The sequence below is a fragment of the Betta splendens genome, chromosome 10, assembly GCF_900634795.4.
Source record: "Betta splendens chromosome 10, fBetSpl5.4, whole genome shotgun sequence".
In the NCBI taxonomy this organism is placed as follows: Eukaryota; Metazoa; Chordata; class Actinopteri; order Anabantiformes; family Osphronemidae; genus Betta; species Betta splendens.
Window position 1 is genome coordinate 8,423,731 of NC_040890.2, and position 18,768 is coordinate 8,442,498.

Genomic DNA, 18,768 nt, shown 5'->3' on the forward strand with positions numbered 1-18,768 from the left:
CAAACGGCATACGGGAGTGAAACATTAAGGCGCTTCTATCCATCTCCCTCATTAGCGCTTTGAAGACTCCAGTTGCTGCGCTGTGCATTCGAGCGCAGCCAGACACCTTGTGTTACAGCGCTCCCCTCCGCACGTGTGTTTCTTAAACCACATGCGGTGCTGTTACCTAATGATGCCCTGATCCTGCAGCTGTGTGGGGATAGCGCTTTACTGAGAAGCTATTCCGATGCACAGCACTTCACCATGTGCATGTGCTGCACTGAGAGTTACATGTACTGTGAAAGTGCCTTCTGTGTTACAGAACTTCAAACCTGCAGGGGATAAATCCCCCCTGAAACTCCTGAAAGCACTATTTTACCTATTTTAGCCCAAATCAGTCTGCATCCAGATGTTCATAATTCGGTTCTGGAGCGATGCTGTTGCTGCTTTTGATTAGGGTTCGAGTCTTTACGGCCACGCCAGCAAAGAAGAATAAGGAGGATTTTTCAGGACAGCCCGATGGCTCATTGGTAAGCGCTGCTGCGGCGCAGCCAAACTCTCCAGACGGCATCCGGTCCTTCTGCTCGGTTCGAAGCTGGGACGGCGCGAGCGCGAGTAGGTTGATGGAGGAATCAAGAAATGAAACATTCTCCTCAGCGAAAGACGTCAAGGACAAAACACCGTGATTCTTTTGTGTCTCGAAACATGCGTCACACACCCAGAAGTGAAGCACGTCTTTGTGACAGACACAGACCAGCGTGAGGATGCGTTTGATGTTATGTTTCTGGACTAATGGAAAAGCTTTCCCTGCTTCTATCTCTGCTTTGGCCTCCGCCACGCAGAAACATCTCACTCAATACTGAAGCACAGCTGAAAATAAAAGTGAGGGGGCCTTTATAGCCTATAGCTTATTCCTCATGGGTTCGTCTCATCACACTCCTTCATTAAAGTGTATTTGAAGTGATGTTCGTAAATATGCTATAAAAGTGATGTTTTCCATCTGCAGTGGAGCCACTCGCTTTATTTGGACGCCATTTGTGTTTTAATAAAACATGCATGTACCGTACTAAAGGATACAAAACAACAACACTCACTCGAGAGTCTTAAACTCAATGGAGACGTCTCATCGTCCTCTTGTACGAGCGCCTGAGGATTTCTACGTGGTCAGATACGCTGAAAGCGGTGAATGCCCCGCAGGTTCAGCTGAAGTTTAAAGCCGCCATGACTGAGCTGCGAGGCGGTCGCATGAGAGCGTGGTATTAGTCCTCGGCAACAATGATAACATGGCTTCGCTCCAGCCGAGTACATGATGTGATAAGCTAAAAGGGTGCATTACAGAAAATGGGTGCCTGCAGATGAATTAATGATAAAATGGCAAAGTCCACATAATGGCTGCTCTCTGCGGTCCGGAGCCGCGCGCTCGCTAAAGTTTTCTGGAAAACCTCCTGATTATTTTAATTTGAAGACCTAGAAGCCGTCTATGGGCGTAAAATTGCTAATGCTGGAATACAAATCACCTTCGCTGCAAAGAGCCGCACAGATTACTGCACCGCTCGCTTCATTTAATGTTGTCTCCGTCTCTGCGCATAGATCAATACCGTAGCGAGAGGAAGCCCTCTACTGTGCCCTTGATATCCTGCACTGTCAATGAGTTAAAGCAATCTTGTAAATTGTCTGCCGATACGGGGGGGGGGGGGGGTGTTGCACAATAACGTGATCGCGCCGCCATCGCAGGAACTTCGAGCATTGGAAACACCAATGCATAAATTAGCAGCGTTTCCTTTGTTTGCCTCGTCAGTGAGACGGGTTTAGTAGAGCGCAGTTAATGCGCGCTGTTAAATACGTGAATTATTATGTTGGGCGGCCTCATGACCGTATGCGTGAGGCCGGGTGCGTCTCTGCTTTCACGCTGCGTTCCAGCAAAAGCAGACCAAGACTGTGAGCAGATGAGCGCTGATAAACACCGCGAGGAGCCAGAGACCTCAAGACGACTCTGCACGTCCACGTTTCACAGTAAGTCACATTTGAACCCGAACACCCCCCCCCCCCCCCCCCCCCACACACACACACACACGTGTCCCTCGTCTCAAAATGCTCCAGGTGAGTCCTCTTTTATTTCCATCTGAACCACAAATGCACCGTAGCAGCTGAGGTTATGTGTAGAGGCTAATTGTTGCGTTGCCTCATTCGGAGTCACTGCAGGAGGAAGAATCCGCAGAGAGTCAGGGAGGTCTGGCCATCTGGATCAGCGAGAGTGTTCCTGGTGGACCGGCAGGCTTAAGTTTAGTCCATCGCTCTCCCACAGCCAATTTAACTTTGTGAACAGTTTCACTGTGTGCTGAAGTGAAATTATTACAGACTGAGCATATTCTGCATAAATCTCCGACAAATAGGCATTGTGCTGCCTTCAGGGCGCCGTCGGAAGGAACCCACTAAAGAGTTAAGAGACCCAGAGCAATAAAAACCCGGAGGTAAACGACATGGGACAATCGGTAATATCTGTATTTCAATGCATTAATCCCACGTCACTTACACTTAAGCCTCCGCCAGACAGAGACAAACTGTGCCTGAGCTGCTGAGTTAAGCCGCGGCACATTTACATGAACCATTGTTTTGAGGGTGTACGTTTTTATTAGTATATAATTACAGCGTGCCGGCGAAAACTGAGAGTGAGGGTGGCAGTAAGCGGAATGTACACGCTGTCAATCCTTAGGATCCATTAGGAGCCGCTTAAGTCAATAAGTGTCAAATCCACAAGTGGGCACAGAACTGTATGTACTGTGCTGTACAACCAAGGGCTGAGTGTAATGCACCGCTAATGCCAGCACCAATACAAATCTTTGCTCATCAATATATGTAGGCTCTATACAGTATAGAAGATAAGTTAAACCTTTCTTTGCACAGTGGGGAAATCAACCTTGCAGAAATGAGTCAAGACAGATTACATCATGTTCAGAATTTACCTATATTAACAATAGACAGATTTTGATGTTTACATCCTTATATTTATTGACTGTGTTCAACGTTTGTCATTATACACAGATGCAGTAACAGCCTGATGTTATTAGAAGGTTACTGCACCTACACAGTGTTAACTATGTGTAAGCAGCCCTCCATTCAACAAGCATTAAACATCACTTTTACCATATACTGAACGGTTCTCTCTCTGCTTTTCTAGCTTTGACTCCGTCGTCACCAAAAGCGGAGCTTCTTGCTGATGGACAGGTTTTCCTCCCTCCACGAGAACATTGAAGAAAGTCTATTAACTTGTTTGTGCTCTTTCATTTTTTAATCAACACATTTAAGCACCTTCTGGAACTCCTGCCAATTAAAGCGGTGCAGCCAAACTTCTGCTTCTGTATAAATGAACCTGAAGCCCTTCACACAGAAAATCATGATATGACTGATGAGATCAAGTAATGGTCCGATTCTTAAATTATAATTTGTTACACATATCCAAATAAAATAAAAAGTAGAAACTTGAATTGAATCTATGCTACGCAATAGAAAATAGACTAAACATTGATATCTTCCTAATTATGTAAGTAAACTGGAAAATAAATCATTGATATATTTTTCTGTTGTACAAGCTTGACAGAACACCAGAGGCAAGCTTGAATAAAGCCCCGAAAACTGTTTGTTCTAACTAGTTTATTGAAAGTAACATTTTTGGCTCACTCTTATCTGACTGTTCCACAGAAACAAAGCTTCTGTGTGCAGATGTTCTCGGAGGCAGATTATTGGCAAGTATTTAATAACGGCGCGCGGTTCCAGCCGAGGAGTCGTCTTCCAGCGTGGAGCTGACGCACGACGACGACAGTCAGGAAACTCGTCCTGATCCGACCTGTCCGAGGACGCGGCTCCGAGCGGGAAACGAACGCGAGGGAAAAGGGGAAGAGGTGAAACTGGTACAGAGTGGTCCTTTTTTAAAGCAACGCCCTTAAAGTGGAGGGGCTAATTAAAAATAATGAGCTTCCTGTGTTGGCTGTGAACTAGTAACATAACGTAAAGCGCAGCTCCAGTCAACCTTCATCAGATCAATAACGCCTCAGATCACAGCTTAACGTCAGCAACCTTCACATAAAACACCTCATTTTTACACACTTACGAACCGTAAACGCAGGATGAATGCTTTTTCCAATAATCTTCACCAAACAGGAAAAGTTCACTTTTCTGCTTGATGTATTTGCAGCATTCAGTGCTAAGTGAATTATATCTGGCTCCAGCTGCAAAAAGATAATGTATTACCTGCGTATGTGATATAGATTCTGTGTTGTGAGGTTGTTGGAAGACGCTCTCTATTATTTTCGCGGCTGTGTGTCATGTTGTGTGTCAGATACAAGGTTTCTTCTGGAGGCTGACTTTTAATCATGCTCCCACACAAGCGCCACACTGTAGCTACTGTGCTGCGTTTGGTGGTGGAAGGTGATACAACGGCAACAGAATCGGAGATGGTCAAGTTGGATTTGAAGCTACAGTAGAAGATGTCGATTTTTAAATCAAATTACTGCGAGATACAGAGAGAGGGGACGCTAGTACGACTACAACACTGCAACACTACACAGCAGGCCAGTATTAGATGGGTTAGAGAATCTACTTCATGACAAGTTCCGTAAAAATATCTGCATCCTGTTTAATTTAGGTAAAAAAGCCGGATTGACCATATGTCTAGTGGGGCAGTAAACACAAACACTGTTAGTGCTCCTCAGAGCGAGCCCTCAGGGCAACACTTCACCACACGTGGTTCTGTTTGCCCTGTCATGTCACGCTGTACTAGAATCACTCACACACACACACACACACACACACACACACACACACACACACACACACATAGTAGTCTTAAACTTCACATCCCAGCAGATTCTGAATTGAAATGCAAAACAACATAATTATTTTATTGTCTATACTGTGAGTAAATGAGTAAATGTCGTATGTACGTTTGCTTTCGATGCCTCCGTGTTCTATCAGTGAGTGAAGCCGACCATAAGCTGCTTTGTGGCCGCCGCCATGAGCTAAACCCCTCGTACACCAGCCACAGTTGTGACAGCGTAAAATCACTTTCATGGGGTTTAAGGATTTATTCATGTCTTCTGCCCTTTTTTCATGTTATATAAGGGGAAGATCCAGAACAAAAAAGGTTTAACAACACGGCTCAAAGCGAAGGACGGCAAATGTGATCCACCCGTACACTGCACCTGTACATGTGTGTGTTTATAAGTTGTGTTTGTATCATACAACTTCAAGATCAAAATCATATATACACATATACTGTATACAGTACTGTATACACACTGTACAGCCTCTTTATTTTGAGATCAGAGGTGCCGTTATGAACAGTGTTGGCTCACTGTATTATTGTTTTTTATTAACTGTAGGAGTCTGAACTTTATTTAGTTTTCTTTAACAGACACAAACATAAACCTGCAGATAAGAAACTATATTTTGTTTTATTGGCCAGATACTAAGACAATACAATACGAATATGATTTCTTGCCATTGGTAAATATGAATGATATTAAATTATTAGTTATTAAACATTACTGTATATTATCGTGGAAAAAAATTGAAATGGTGCTGTTTGTTTATATTTCTTAGTTTTACTTCTTATTCCAACTAGAAACTTTCTAGAAGAGAGTGATGAACACCAATATTCGGTTCAGGATGTTCTTCATGGATCCTCGCAGCGGGGGAGCCTGATTAGTTTTCCCTCACTTTGGCTTGACAGGCGCTTTAGTGGCTGCTAGTGCAATGCTACATGATGGACACAAAAAAAAAACACAGGAAAAGGCTCGTGGCTGAAAAGCTTCCCGATGACCCCACTAATCACGCCTTTTTGATTGATGATGTCTAAAGGCAAACAGACGCCACTGTACATTTTTGCAGCCAGTTACACGCAGGTTTTCTTTGTCTCAGGGAGAAAACCCAATCCCCAGGTCTATTACATCTGTCCCAGCGAGGTAAAACTCCAAAGGCAATTAGCCTGAACCTCCCCGAGGATCGTCTCCACGGGGAAAGCATCTGTTTATTGTTTGTTTCGTCCTTAATGTTCCTTTGACAGGAAAAATAAATGATGTTCTCTTTTTAGGTCAGACGCACAAGAGGTGTAATTTTTCCTCCTACGATGTAACTCGTGGAGTAACTCTGCTGTGTCTGTATCAAAGCCTCTTCACACTTTGATAAAAAGTTTTAATTGGCTTCATTACTGACACATTGGGGGTCTCCTGAGATCAAACTCCTAAAATGGATAAATGCCACATATTGATTCTGTTCCCTTCCCCTCCGATTCCAGTGATAGTATTTTAAGTATTTACTTATTTAACAGTCTGCCCCCGTTGATGTTTGCAGCTATGCGACTTCATACACTGCGAGGGTGCTGAACACACTAAATCCTGCTTCACTGACATCTGTCACATTACAAGTGCTAAAGCTCGAAGATTGCGCCGTCCTGAGAATGTCACACGGGTCGAAAGGCATAAAGTACGTGTGACCTTTCAAAGGCTTTCCTTTTTTAGATTCACAATAATGTAGAGTGTCATTCAAACGGCCAACGTTGTATTTCAGTTTGGTCACGCAGCAAACTGAAGAGGAGCTGAAGATCACGGGACGGGTATGAATATGAAATGTACGAGTGAAATGAATATACATGTGCCTGAGGAAGAAAAGGGAAATAGTGCGGAGGCCTAAATGAAATGCAGTCATGTTTACAGGCCACGTGTGAGCGCACAGTGATTTAGTCTCCTAAAATCAGGTATTCAAGATTGGTTCAGAAAAGACCGATGACTGCGGCGGCTGCGTGAGCGTCCTATTGATCCCACCAGTTCCAACTTTGCACAGGAAGCCCAGAATCCGGGCCCGGCGCCTTATCTGCTTTAAAACAACAACGAGCGCCGAGCGGTGTCCTTTTGATTATTCATGCTAATCGGAGCGCGCTAACAATAGGAAGCGACGGCCGTGTCTGACATCACATCAGACAACACTAAACAAGAGGAGATGAGACGTTAAGATTTATGAAACCCGTCTTGTGGCGTTGTCTCTCCTCGAGCGTGACACATCAATGTATTATGCATCGTGCTTACATGTGTTCATGTGTTCGAATGAATTATGAGGAAGGAACTGTGGTACGACTGGGTAGAAGTCATCACCACGTGGCAGCGGGTGCCATCGCTTTCCCATTATTTCATTCCTAACACATAATCACTAACTAATTTAATAACACCACTGCCACCTCTTATAGCCACATAACTCAGGACTGTCCCGTCGGGCCGGTTTTACCTTTGCTGGATGCTCATACGCAAGCACCGTCTAATGGAAGCAAAGGGGAAAGTTGAGTCCCGAGATCGCTGGATAGAAGAGATGCTTTACTTTAGCCAAATAAATCAAAGGCGAGTTATTAATTTTCCTTATGCCGGCGCACAATGCTGCTACAAAAGACGCTACAAGTGAAGGCTGGGCTTTCAACTTATTCTGGCACCAGAGGTGAAAATTCTATTCCGCTGAAAAAGTCAAAAGGCCAGGACAGAATTTTACAAAGAGAGCAATCAATGGACAACGATTTTAAAATAAAGTTCGACAAGGAGAACCCGCGGCTTTTCCATCAACCGTTTTCCTGTATTTGTTGGACTTAGAGCTTCATAAGCCGAGCGTAAACACGCCAGGAGAGGAGAGAGACGACATCCAGCAAAGGTCGCCTGTCATGAATAAAAACCTAGGATGCAGCACGGTCTGTGTCTTAACCACATGTACACGCTTCCCACACACAGAGCAGGAAAGTCCATTTTAATGTCCCTGTGGATGTTTTCTGTGAGCTGCACAAAAATAACTTCTCCCTGGAAGCAGTGCTAATTTACTGAGGAATGAATACACACCTAAACCCATAGTATTTAAATACTGGGAGTTTGAATCTCCATTTAATGTGACTTTATCTTATATGCTGGTCGTTTTACTCCCCTTCACTAATCTAGCGTCTTGTGATATCATAAATTATACATGACTTTCAATACGTGACTGACAAGTATCTCTTCAACATCTCAGATCTTATCCTGCTACTTACAGTAAGTTGCCCCTCGAGCCTTTGGATATTGTCTGCCATTAAAAGTTGTGATAGTTCTGGCTCCATCCAACAAAAGCTCGGCCGACTTCTCAGGGGAATCTTAATGGATTTGTGGAAATAGTGCTGATGCTCACTTTCTAATGTCCTTTCATCAAAACAAATACTGAGAGGTAGAAACATTTCACAGTGTACTGTATGTGTGGCCACCGATTCCCCAATAGGATGTTTATGAAATTTTAATTTACAAAATGGACCATAAAATGCTTCAATTTGTGAGATGTATGTTAAATTTAAGAGCCGCTCTGTCCTTGGTGCCTAACGTCAAAATTAGTTTTGCGGAATAAAAGAAAATCAGCAACTTTATTAAAAGCACTTAAATCTGCTCGGGCCGTGCGGCGTTTGACAATGATGGAGCTGTGGCTCCGTCACACAAGAGCCGCGGTGGAAGTTTAGTCTAGACAGAATGATGCAGCAAAGAGCCCGGCGACTCCTAATCCGCCCATTACGACTCGTGGTTTTCATCGGAACGCTGCTCTGTGACGTTCATCAAAAAGGTTGAGACCCTTTCTGATATCGCCGCTGCCTGAATGTTGTCATAACATGCAAATGAGGGACGGACTTTATTTATTATTAATTAAGGCTAATTTGTCTGTGCCGGTGATTATATCGACAATATTCCAAGCAGTCTCCTGTTCTGAAAATGTAAATTACTGTTTTCTATGCAGGCTTTGTATCTGATTAACACGTTTATCTTGGGAACATGCAATTATGAAGCCTCCATTAACTCTCCATTGTCTTCCCCTTATTGAAATGGATTTTTCTCCTAAGCATCCGCGCGGTGGCTGGCCCTTAATTTAATCTGGACAGTGAGGTAGTCATCAGAATCAAAGGTCTCTGAGGCAGCACCTTGCTCTACGGGAAAGCCTTTCTAACTCTCTTTTTAAAATAAATGCCCCCTCCACATAATTGGTGGGTGAGGTTTCAGCTCACGCACGCTCTCTCTCTCTCTCTCTCTCTCTCTCTCCCTCGCGAAAACAAATCCTCCATTCCCACAGCCGCATTACTGCATAGTCACTGCACCAGAATCCCCATGGCAACAGACATGTGCAACAGCCTGCCTCCCCCCCATCTCTCCCAACCCGCCTCCCCCTCGCTCTCCACCACCCAGAGCTCCTTCCTCGCCGGGAAACTCGCGGCGTACAAATGCGCAGCGTCTCCCGCGATGATCTGCGGCGGCGGATACGGCGGAAGGGGAGAAAAGTTGTGTTTCATAAAGAAATCCGTCAGCCGCGAAGTCTCTCTTAGTTCGGCCGGTTGCTATTGGAAACTGCACGAGGACACGGAGCAGGAAGCAACAAGCGTGGCAGGCGGGCTGGAAGTAGGCGGTGGGCTACGTATTGGCTGTGACGACGAGAGGCAGCCTATTGTGCCGCGAGCTCTCCGAGCCACAGGATGACATCAAAACTAGTTAAAAGAGCACATTATTACACTCCTCATTCAGTCTTTGTGGCCATAATCCTATCAGACGAGCTGAAAAGCCCACTCACAAGCCCACTCACTCACTCACTCACTCACTCACTCACTCACCCACTCACTCACACTCGTGCACCTTCTCACTTTGTCTCCCTTCATTCCTGTCACCGTCTGGCTCGCTGCTGCTCGCTGTCTGGTCGTCTGGCCCTTTCCTCCCCGGATCCCGTGTTTGTGGTCATTGTGACCTTAACAGTAATAATATTGTGAATTGGGGTTACTGCGGGAGGAGAAGTCAGGATGACCGGCAACCCCTATTTCCTGCACTCACATCACCTCATCACAGCAGAAAAGACACAGGATTTCTCATTCCACATCTCAGTGTCCCACTTTCAGCGCCAGGGCTGGAGTGCATTAAAGTTGAGATCTCGTTTTTCTTCCCCTTTCTGTCCTCCCTGGAATTAAATAAATAAAGTGAAACAATATACTGTAGGCTTTATTGGGGCTGGAGAGAACAAACAGTCAGATGTGTACGTTACTTCAGGGAGAACGGCTTCGTGCAGGATAAACCGGCACCGTCGGTGCACGATGTACAGCAGCACGTCGACAAACAAACAAATCCAAAACAAACTGGCTCAAGACGTTCATCTAAACTGGTGGTAAATACAAGCCATTTCCTCAACAGGCTACTTGAGATTACCGCTTATTGGGATTCTAAAGACAGTTTAAGGGTCAGAACAGCGGCTTCATTCAGCCCGAAATTAAACTCAATTGACAGAAAATTAAAAGGGGAACTCCAGAGATCTACCAGTGAGTTTTCATTAAGATTTGGGCAATTTGCGGGAAGCAAAGCTCCGAAAAACAATGGCTCCTGCGATCCCCATTATCCAACTCAATAGTGTTTTTGTCAGAGTCTTTCAAGTCTCACAAAGTCCACATCCTAAATTTGTAATGCAGGCTTTCTGCTCGACTTCCAGCCCTGTGCAAGATAACCCCGATGACATCATTATGGTAATTTTCTCACAGCTAAAGCAGCTCCTCCACGTTATACAAGCCTTTCTGCAGGCTGAGCAGTACAGTACTCGTCCAAGTAAGTCAATCGACCTTCACAAGGTAAAATATTGTATCGTCTCCTGCAGATATTAGAACTAATAAACCTCAAGGCTTCCAGAAAATCCAGTTATTATTAAAGTTTTTTATTTTATTTTACAAGAACGCCAAATATTTATCCATTTAAGCTACTCATATTTGATTTGATGTGATTTAATGTGATCTTGTGTGGAATAAAACTGAATATCTCTGGGTTTTAGATGGTTTGGCGAAATCTAATAACTTTAAGATGCTGCTTTGGTCTCTTTTAAAAATTCTGATGAGAACATTTCTACTGTTCTGTGAGATTTGATAGAAGAGATGATACATTTATAAGAGAAGCCGTCATTAGTCTGAGTCTTTATTTATTTGTGCTGTCTTATTTTAAAAGGAACTTTTGGTAATTCAGCTCCTCGGCTGTGAAGACGTGCTGCTAAGCTTGAAATGTTAGTTGGATAAAACACAGAGATGAAACTACATTATGATGAATAGTTTAGCATTTGTTGATGCTTTATAGATGAAATATCACAGAAACCTGCATCCACAGCTGGTTCCCAGTTTGTGATATTTCACTATTCACATATCTGCCTGCAGCGCACGACTCGCAGAGCGTCCAGTAAACCTTTTAAACATTATTTAAGCAGTTTGTCAGCTGAATAACCGATGAGGCTCCGTGTGTGAGGCTTAACGTGACTGAAAGCCAGGCGCCCTTGAGCGCCAGTGGTCTCGTGTCATGTTCACTTGCGCGGCCTGATTTAAAGGTGCCAGGGTCGTCAAGCCCTCAACTTCCCGTCCAAGGTAATAACAGGCCCCGGCTCTTTAGCCGCGATTAGCGGCAGCGCCAGAGCGCTCCGATTAGCGCGTAATCACCTCCGACATTAGAGGTGAACGTCCGGACGCCTGAGCGATTCTTAAACACCATCACTTTCACGCCCAGTGCAACCGATATCACCGATTCTGTCCTCTCCGCCGCCTCCACCTTCCCCACGCGCTCCTTTAGGGTATTTCTGTCCTTTTCGTAGGACGGAGTTCATATCGATACATGTCACTTACGGCGCGTTCACTGTCTTCACTTGTCATTTGCATTTGTCATGCGAGCGCTGCCATTCGTCAGCCACTTCTGTCTAATTGCGACAAAATGTCACGCTCTGACAACACGAAAGGTCACTAAAGAGCAGTTTACACACTGTATTTGAATATCGCCCGCGCCGACTGCAATCTGGCATCGGCGGCGCTGCCAGAAGTGGCACCATTTAAATCCGAGGACGGATTTAAAGTGGATCGGGGGTAATGAGGACTTGCAAGCGACTGATGTGGTTCCCATCTTTGGGAGCGCGGACCGGAGGTCAGCGGCTTTGAGGTGGAAAAGTTACAACACTGAAGCCTCTTTTTTTTATTTTGCTTGACTTTCTTGTCTCTTTGGACTGGGAATGAACACAGCCCACAGCGGTTCATTTCACAGCGCACACGTGCAAGCCAACGCAAGCTGGCACACACACACACACACACTCACACACACACACACACACACACACACACACACACACACACACACACACACACACACACACACTCACACACACACACACACACACACACACACACACACACACACACACACACACACACACACACACGCAGTTTTCCTGGAGATTCTTTTAATTGCGCGGAAACAGACGAAGGAATGTTTGCAGCGTGATTCGACCTCATTAGAACGACTCAGACTGCGGCTTTGTTTTGTGGACGCGCTCCCAACCTCGGGACAGCCAAAGCTTTATTTTCCTTCTGTTATTATGTCATTGGGGTCAAGTCTTGAATCACAATAAGAAGCAGCGAGGCGGGGAGATAAACACAAAAGCAAACACAAAGCAAGTCTGATATTTAATTCTCCAATGAAATCTAATCTACCTCAGCGAGGGATTGTTCTGTAGCAGCAGGGGTCCGTAGCCTTAACATCTATGAACATGTCTTGGACCATCTCCTACACGTTACTTCCAATTTGGAACCAGGAGGAGCCATGGACGCCCCTCTAAAGAGTCTTTGGAGACTTTCACTCCCTCTCTTTCTCCATCTCACTAATTGGTCTGTGTGGTCTGATCTATCCCCACTTTACCCTCCTCTTTGGTATTCAGAGGACGAGCTTGGCTTACTTTGTCTTGGCCAAATAGCTCAGGATAAATCTTGGACGATAAGAACAAAATATCTCTTCATCAATGCCACACTTTCACGATAGGAGTACAGTACTTCACCCCTGGAAAGTGTAGGGCAATATGATGAGATGAGATAATATCCTGCTTTTGTCCCACCGCTTTTTATTTAATAACCTGATCTGCTTTGAATGGACCGAGTCATCATTTATACACTGACCGGGTGCATTTACCCGCTGAAGCCTGTTTGCTGCCAGTTAAACGTCACTCACGCTCGCCTAATGACCACACTGGAAGAGTTTACATTCCAATTTACCAACACGCCAGCTCAGCTTGGCCGCGTGGCGGATTATTCCTCTGCACTCGCTCGCTCATTAGCCAGATTACATGTGAACGTATGACTCACCTCGCGATAACTGCGCTTCACGAGTGCGTTTAAAATCGCTGCCTGTGCTTCATTTGTCACCGCTCTGTTATCTCTCGCCACCTTTATGTTTATTTACATTACAACAAGGACGCGGGACTCGCCATCCCAGCTGACTGACTGTCTTTCATGCTCTAACACTATGCACTCGTGCTTTTATGTGTTCTTTGCCTCTGGCACATACTGTAGCACTGAGCTGAGTAATCAAAACCACTAAAACCTGCAATCTTGTGTTCACATTTTTAAAGCAATGGTTTGAAATGAAATAATTACTTACCGAGGACACTATATATATTATATATAGCAATCTGGTACTTTTCCTTTTTAAAATGAAAGATACCCGCCCTCTCTTATATACAACAGACCATCATCATCCAGTATTATCTTCAAACACAGGGCTGGACTCCTGAATCACATGAAGTCCTTTTTATAGCAGGCGGAGCGTCATGAAAGACACCTTCATGGAATTAAACTTTAGATAACTGGTTTTCACAGAGGAAATGTCAATTATTGAACATTTAAGTCACTGTCTAGAAACTAAAATAAGCATGAGAGGGAGAAGTCTCTGGACCAAAAGCCAAACTGAGCTTTTTTTGGAAAAAAAGTCCGCAATGAAGCTTATGATTAAACAATATAAAGTGTTGTTCACATTCACCCCAGCAGCCTCCCCTCCTCTTCTACCTGTTTGTGTGTTTGTGATCTAGATTATAGACTGGAGGATTATAATTGAATATTTATTGGTCTTTGTCCATGCACAACTCGACATTAATCATTTCTCTTCTAATCCAGCCGGTCTTTTATCTTCCCACATAAAGAGTTAATCCCCAAATCCCTGTTTATAGCACGCAGCCATTTCTGCAGCTCACTTGATGAAGTGCCATCGTTGTCTGTTTTTTGGCAGGTGAAGTCACCAAGGTTAAAGCGCCATGTGCTCCAGTCTGTTCAGCTCTATGGGCTTTAGTGCTATGATACTATACGTGCAAACGGCTTCTATATAATAAAGTTGTGCAAACCTTTAGATTTCCTCCCACGAAGCTGAGCTACAGAGGAGATCAATTAATTAATCCTGCAAATACAACATCCTTCTCTGTTTTTGGGGCGATGATGCAACGCCTTCGCCGTCACACACAACAACAGCAACGTAAGCTTTGGGTCTGTGTTTATGCTGCATCCAAGGACGGGACGCTCCTGCCAACAGAACGGTGAACCCCTGCTCCTACTTTAATAGCGCTAACCGACGTTTATCTATTTGAGGGAAGCCGCCGGTTTCGCTCAGCTAAGAGTTGTCCTGTCAGGCACCAGAAGGAGGACAAAGATAACACAAACACGCTCGTGCACTTTTCTGAAGATGACGAAGAGCGGCAGGAAATGCAGAATGATGAATTCGAAATAACAAGCTCAGATACAGATAAGCTCCGTGATTATAATAATTTTACCTCAAAGCTCTGACGAAGTGCAAATGAAACCACTGCATATTCAGTGAGGATGCTGGATGCAGGAAAAGCACTGGAAGACATGGACCAAACAACAACTGTAGCCAAGGTCACTGAATTTTAAAAGGACTCCTACTGTAAGTTTGAAAGTTAATAAACTAAAAGCAAGCAGGCTGTGGCTGAAATGGTTAAAACATAGTAGCATATGAATATTCACGTGTTTATGTAGGACAGAAAAAACACTGTAAAGCATGTGTCAAGGTCAGAGAAGCCTGAACAAGCAGTCACATCACACCGGTGCCCAACAAACGGCCCCTTGGTTGATGCTCGGCTGCTGCTTCACACATCACGCGGCCTCTTCGCATGCGACCACTTCCCACAGTTTAACAGCAGAACCACGCAGCTCATGCTATTTCTGGAACGCAAAATTAGACCCAAGTTACAGCGTCATCAATCAGTGTCGCCGCGAGGGCGCGCGCTCCCGGTGCCGGACGCCGCCTGCCGCCGCTCTCTCTGGGTGCCCAGGCTCGGGTTCGGGCCCGCGAGCTCCTATCTCCAGCCTCACGTGGGCCCTTTGTGCCCCGCCTTCGCAACCACCTGGTTTGGTTGCAGTGATGGTTTTGAAGAACAGCCGCGGCCCTTCGCACCACACACTTAGCGCCTGTCACCGAAGCCTTAAATCAGAGTCAATTAGCCCGGAACAAGCTCTGAGCGCAGGTGACCCTGTACTGTAGCTGCTCTGTAAATACAGCACGCGCCTGCTGCAGCGTGGGCCATTCACTACAGGAGACTGATCATTTAACTTGATTAACAAACTAGTGAGAATGAACATCTGGTAGCAATTAACCTTCAGACCTCCACTCGCGCCCGTGGTCGAGCGCGCGCCAGCCGGGCCGAGCTCCAGTCCTCTGAAGCCCTTTTCTTTTAAGGACAACTGTTACTCTTTATAGCTACACGGGGAGAAGAGCCGGGTTAATGCCTGTGTTTGGCTGATTGTTGCACTCCATGTCAGGGGTCGCTCTCAGTGAAACGCCGGACTCGTGCTAAAAGGAGGCTCCTGAAGCCAAACGCCGATATCTCCCCGCCCGCATCTTTGAAAGCGGGGAGCCTCAAATCGCCCGGCGCATCCGCACGGCTTCACTCGTGCTGCTAAGCAGAGCGGGTGCCAACGGGCGCCGTCAGAAAATATCCACCAATTAGTCATCGCACAGCCGCTCAGACCCAGAGAAAAATCCCTCGTCTTTGACCTTTTTGGCCACGGAGGATGTTTCTGCCAGGCCGGCACAAATCACCCAGGTCCCAACGTTTGCTCTTGCCAGTTTAGAAATGCTGCGTGTGCACAGCACTCTGGGAGAAATAAACAACATCACGGAGGCTGCAATCTTTATCCACCTGATTCACTATTTTGTGGCCAAGGTTAGAGAGGTAACGATGCTGAGAGAGAGCTGTTTAATAGTCTATAGCGTCTTCCTGTGTGAGATGGGGGGGGGGTAGTCTGAGCTATGTGCGCGTGATGCATCTGCCAAAAAGTGGATTCAAGGGGAAATTATTAGGCGCTCACATTACAGAGCAAGAAATAATAAAACACGGCCATTATCGGTGAGAAAGACAGGAAAACTCATCACAGATAGAACGAGTGGACGCTGCTGCACACTAATGCACCACAGCACAACAAGTGTCAGATGTGTGCACGCGGAGCAGCTCGGAGCACACTTCTGTCAGGAGCTAAACCCAATGTTACACTCACTGTCGTGCACGTGTGGCAGAAATGTGACGTGAGAAACGCGAATGCTCCCTTCATCGCAAATGCAGCGTGTTAGTGCTCTTTATTATCCACTCAGCAGTCATATATTATAAAAAAAAAATAAAATAAAATTTAAAAGTGCCGGAAGCTTCAGACATGCAGCTCTGGATAAGTTCCAGTCCAAGTTGTTCTGTCTATCAGCAGGAAAAGTACAAGGAGCAGCAATTTACAGCTGCACATGTAGACAAGTGGACCTAAAATAGACCCAGTCAGAGTGGACCTGGAGCCCAGAACTGCTTTCAGTCTCCCTATTTATGTGAACGAATCCTTCACCTTATGATTTTCCTCACCATTAACGATGCGGTGGTCTTTAGTCGAGGTGATTTTTATTGAGAACATAAGACGCTAATTGAGCCGAACGCACACATGCGAGTTAAAAGCAGCAGGCACAACATGGTTGTAATTAAGAGCAGGCTGGTTAACGCGCTGGGACGCAGCCCCGTCTCAGTCTGCGAGGCTCCCAGACGTCAGCCCGGGCCTCACAAGCTGATGCCACGCGCCAGATGCAAAACAGATCCACGCAAAAGTGGGTTCTACTGATTCAATTACAGTAGCTACTGTAGAAGAAAGCTTTTAGCTTTTCAATATCTACTGAGTGGCTTTTCATCCGGACGGCGACTGTCACTTCAGCATCAATTATCAGTGTTTTTATTTTTATTTCTATTTTGCATATTAAAGGATACTGTAGTTGTTCAGCACAGACCGGGCTCACAAAAGCAACCTGGACGAATGCACTAGCGCTACTCTGGCAGTCCTGTAGGGGGCGCACGACTGAACTGCAGGAGCAATGGTTAAAAGGCTGAATGCTTTACTGTCCTCCCCTTATTGGATCCATGCAAACAGCGGTCAGACTTTGTGAGTAACTGTAAGTAACAGCAGGCTAACAGCTTCCAGTGGTTGTAATAAATTCAGAAATCCTGTCACCTGCAGCTCCACCGCAGGTAATCATATGGTTTTCTCCATCTAATTACCAAAACCCAATTAGCTTTTCCCTCCAAGAACAACAGCTATTTAGAAGAGGGATAACACACAGGACTATAAATATCAGAGCAAAGAGTGTTCCTCATTACTCACGCTGTTAAAGTTGACGTGCACTTTGGAGTCGGGCTCGCGTTTTCTACCGCGCCCATTCCTTCCGATGGAGCAGATGGCTGCAGCAATCATAAGAGAAGGGAAAAGGTATACGTCTGGTTAACTGCAGCAAAAAAAAATGGAATTAAAAAGCAATTTGTCAGAATAAAGTCAAATCTTTGGCGCCATATGAGAAGAAAGAAAAAAAAAAACAGGTCCTGATTTATGGTGAGTGCTCAGGTTTGGCCACCACTGATTAACTGTGTCCTACACTAATAGTAAATGATGATTAGAAAGAACCGGTGAGCAGTGTAGAGGAAGGGGAAATGAATATGTTGTAGTTAATGCGAATAGACGTAAATAATGTCAAGGTCTAAGTTTTGGATCTTTTTCCACTTCATTTATTCCGGTCAAGGCCACTGATAAATAACAAACACGCTCACCCCTCGTCTTACCGCCGCCACGCTGCCAACGTCGCGTTATTCTATTAATTCGACAAACAAAAGCTATTCATCAGCTCCGCTCTGCTTCCATCAGATTGTCTAGCACCCAGGTGGGAATCAGGCCCAAACAATACCAGATCTGATTTCTCTCCCGTCAGGCGGGACACGTCGGCGGGTCCCTCATTAACCTGATGTCATCATATTGTACGCGGCGACGAGACACGCGGGCGATCGAGTCCGTCGAACGCGTGGTTTCATGCAAACCAAAAAACTCTTAGATGCTGCTGAGGCTGTAAATATTTCTCTCTACTGTACAGGCGTGTGGAGGGATGGCGTCTTCCCCAGCGCCATGAGAAACTTCTTTGTTTTCCTCTTAAATGCAGAGATGAAAAGTCTTTAAATATAAACTGCAATTTTTCCTCATGGCAAAACCGGAGCTTGTTGAGTTGTGTTAACATTCTCTCCAGCCTCTCTAGGAGTATTCGCTCCCTCCCCACGGTCCCACTTAGATATACTCTTATCCTTCTTATCCTCAGCAAATCAATAGCTACCTCAGCTACTTTGGGAATCAGACATCCAAACACATCAACTAAGAAGTGATGCTCGAGAAGCACAAAGCAAGAAAAAAATCCTGGGTGGAAATCTTTGCTTGCATTAGCATTTCCAGGTGTAGTGCCAGGATTTCGCAGCTCCTCAAATCTACTGAGGAAATGGTGAGAAGGTAACTCGCCCTCGCCGCGGTGAAAGCGGTTTATTAGTGTTGTTATTTGTTCACGCCTCCCTTAACATAACAAATAAATGAAAGTCTCTAATGGAAACACCAAATCCAATATGAAGTATTTAAATCAGCCCTAG

At 45.2% G+C, this 18,768-nt stretch overlaps 1 long non-coding RNA gene across 1 annotated transcript in view; it reads right to left on the minus strand.

The window, feature by feature from the left end:
- LOC114864777 (uncharacterized) overlaps positions 1–18,018 on the minus strand; it is a 42,161-nt gene extending 24,143 nt beyond the window's left edge. Inside the window, exon 1 of the long non-coding RNA XR_003787397.3 lies at positions 17,474–18,018. This is a non-coding gene — a long non-coding RNA (uncharacterized LOC114864777). The remainder of the gene's footprint in view (positions 1–17,473) is intronic.
- Between the last annotated feature and the right edge of the window lie 750 nt (positions 18,019–18,768).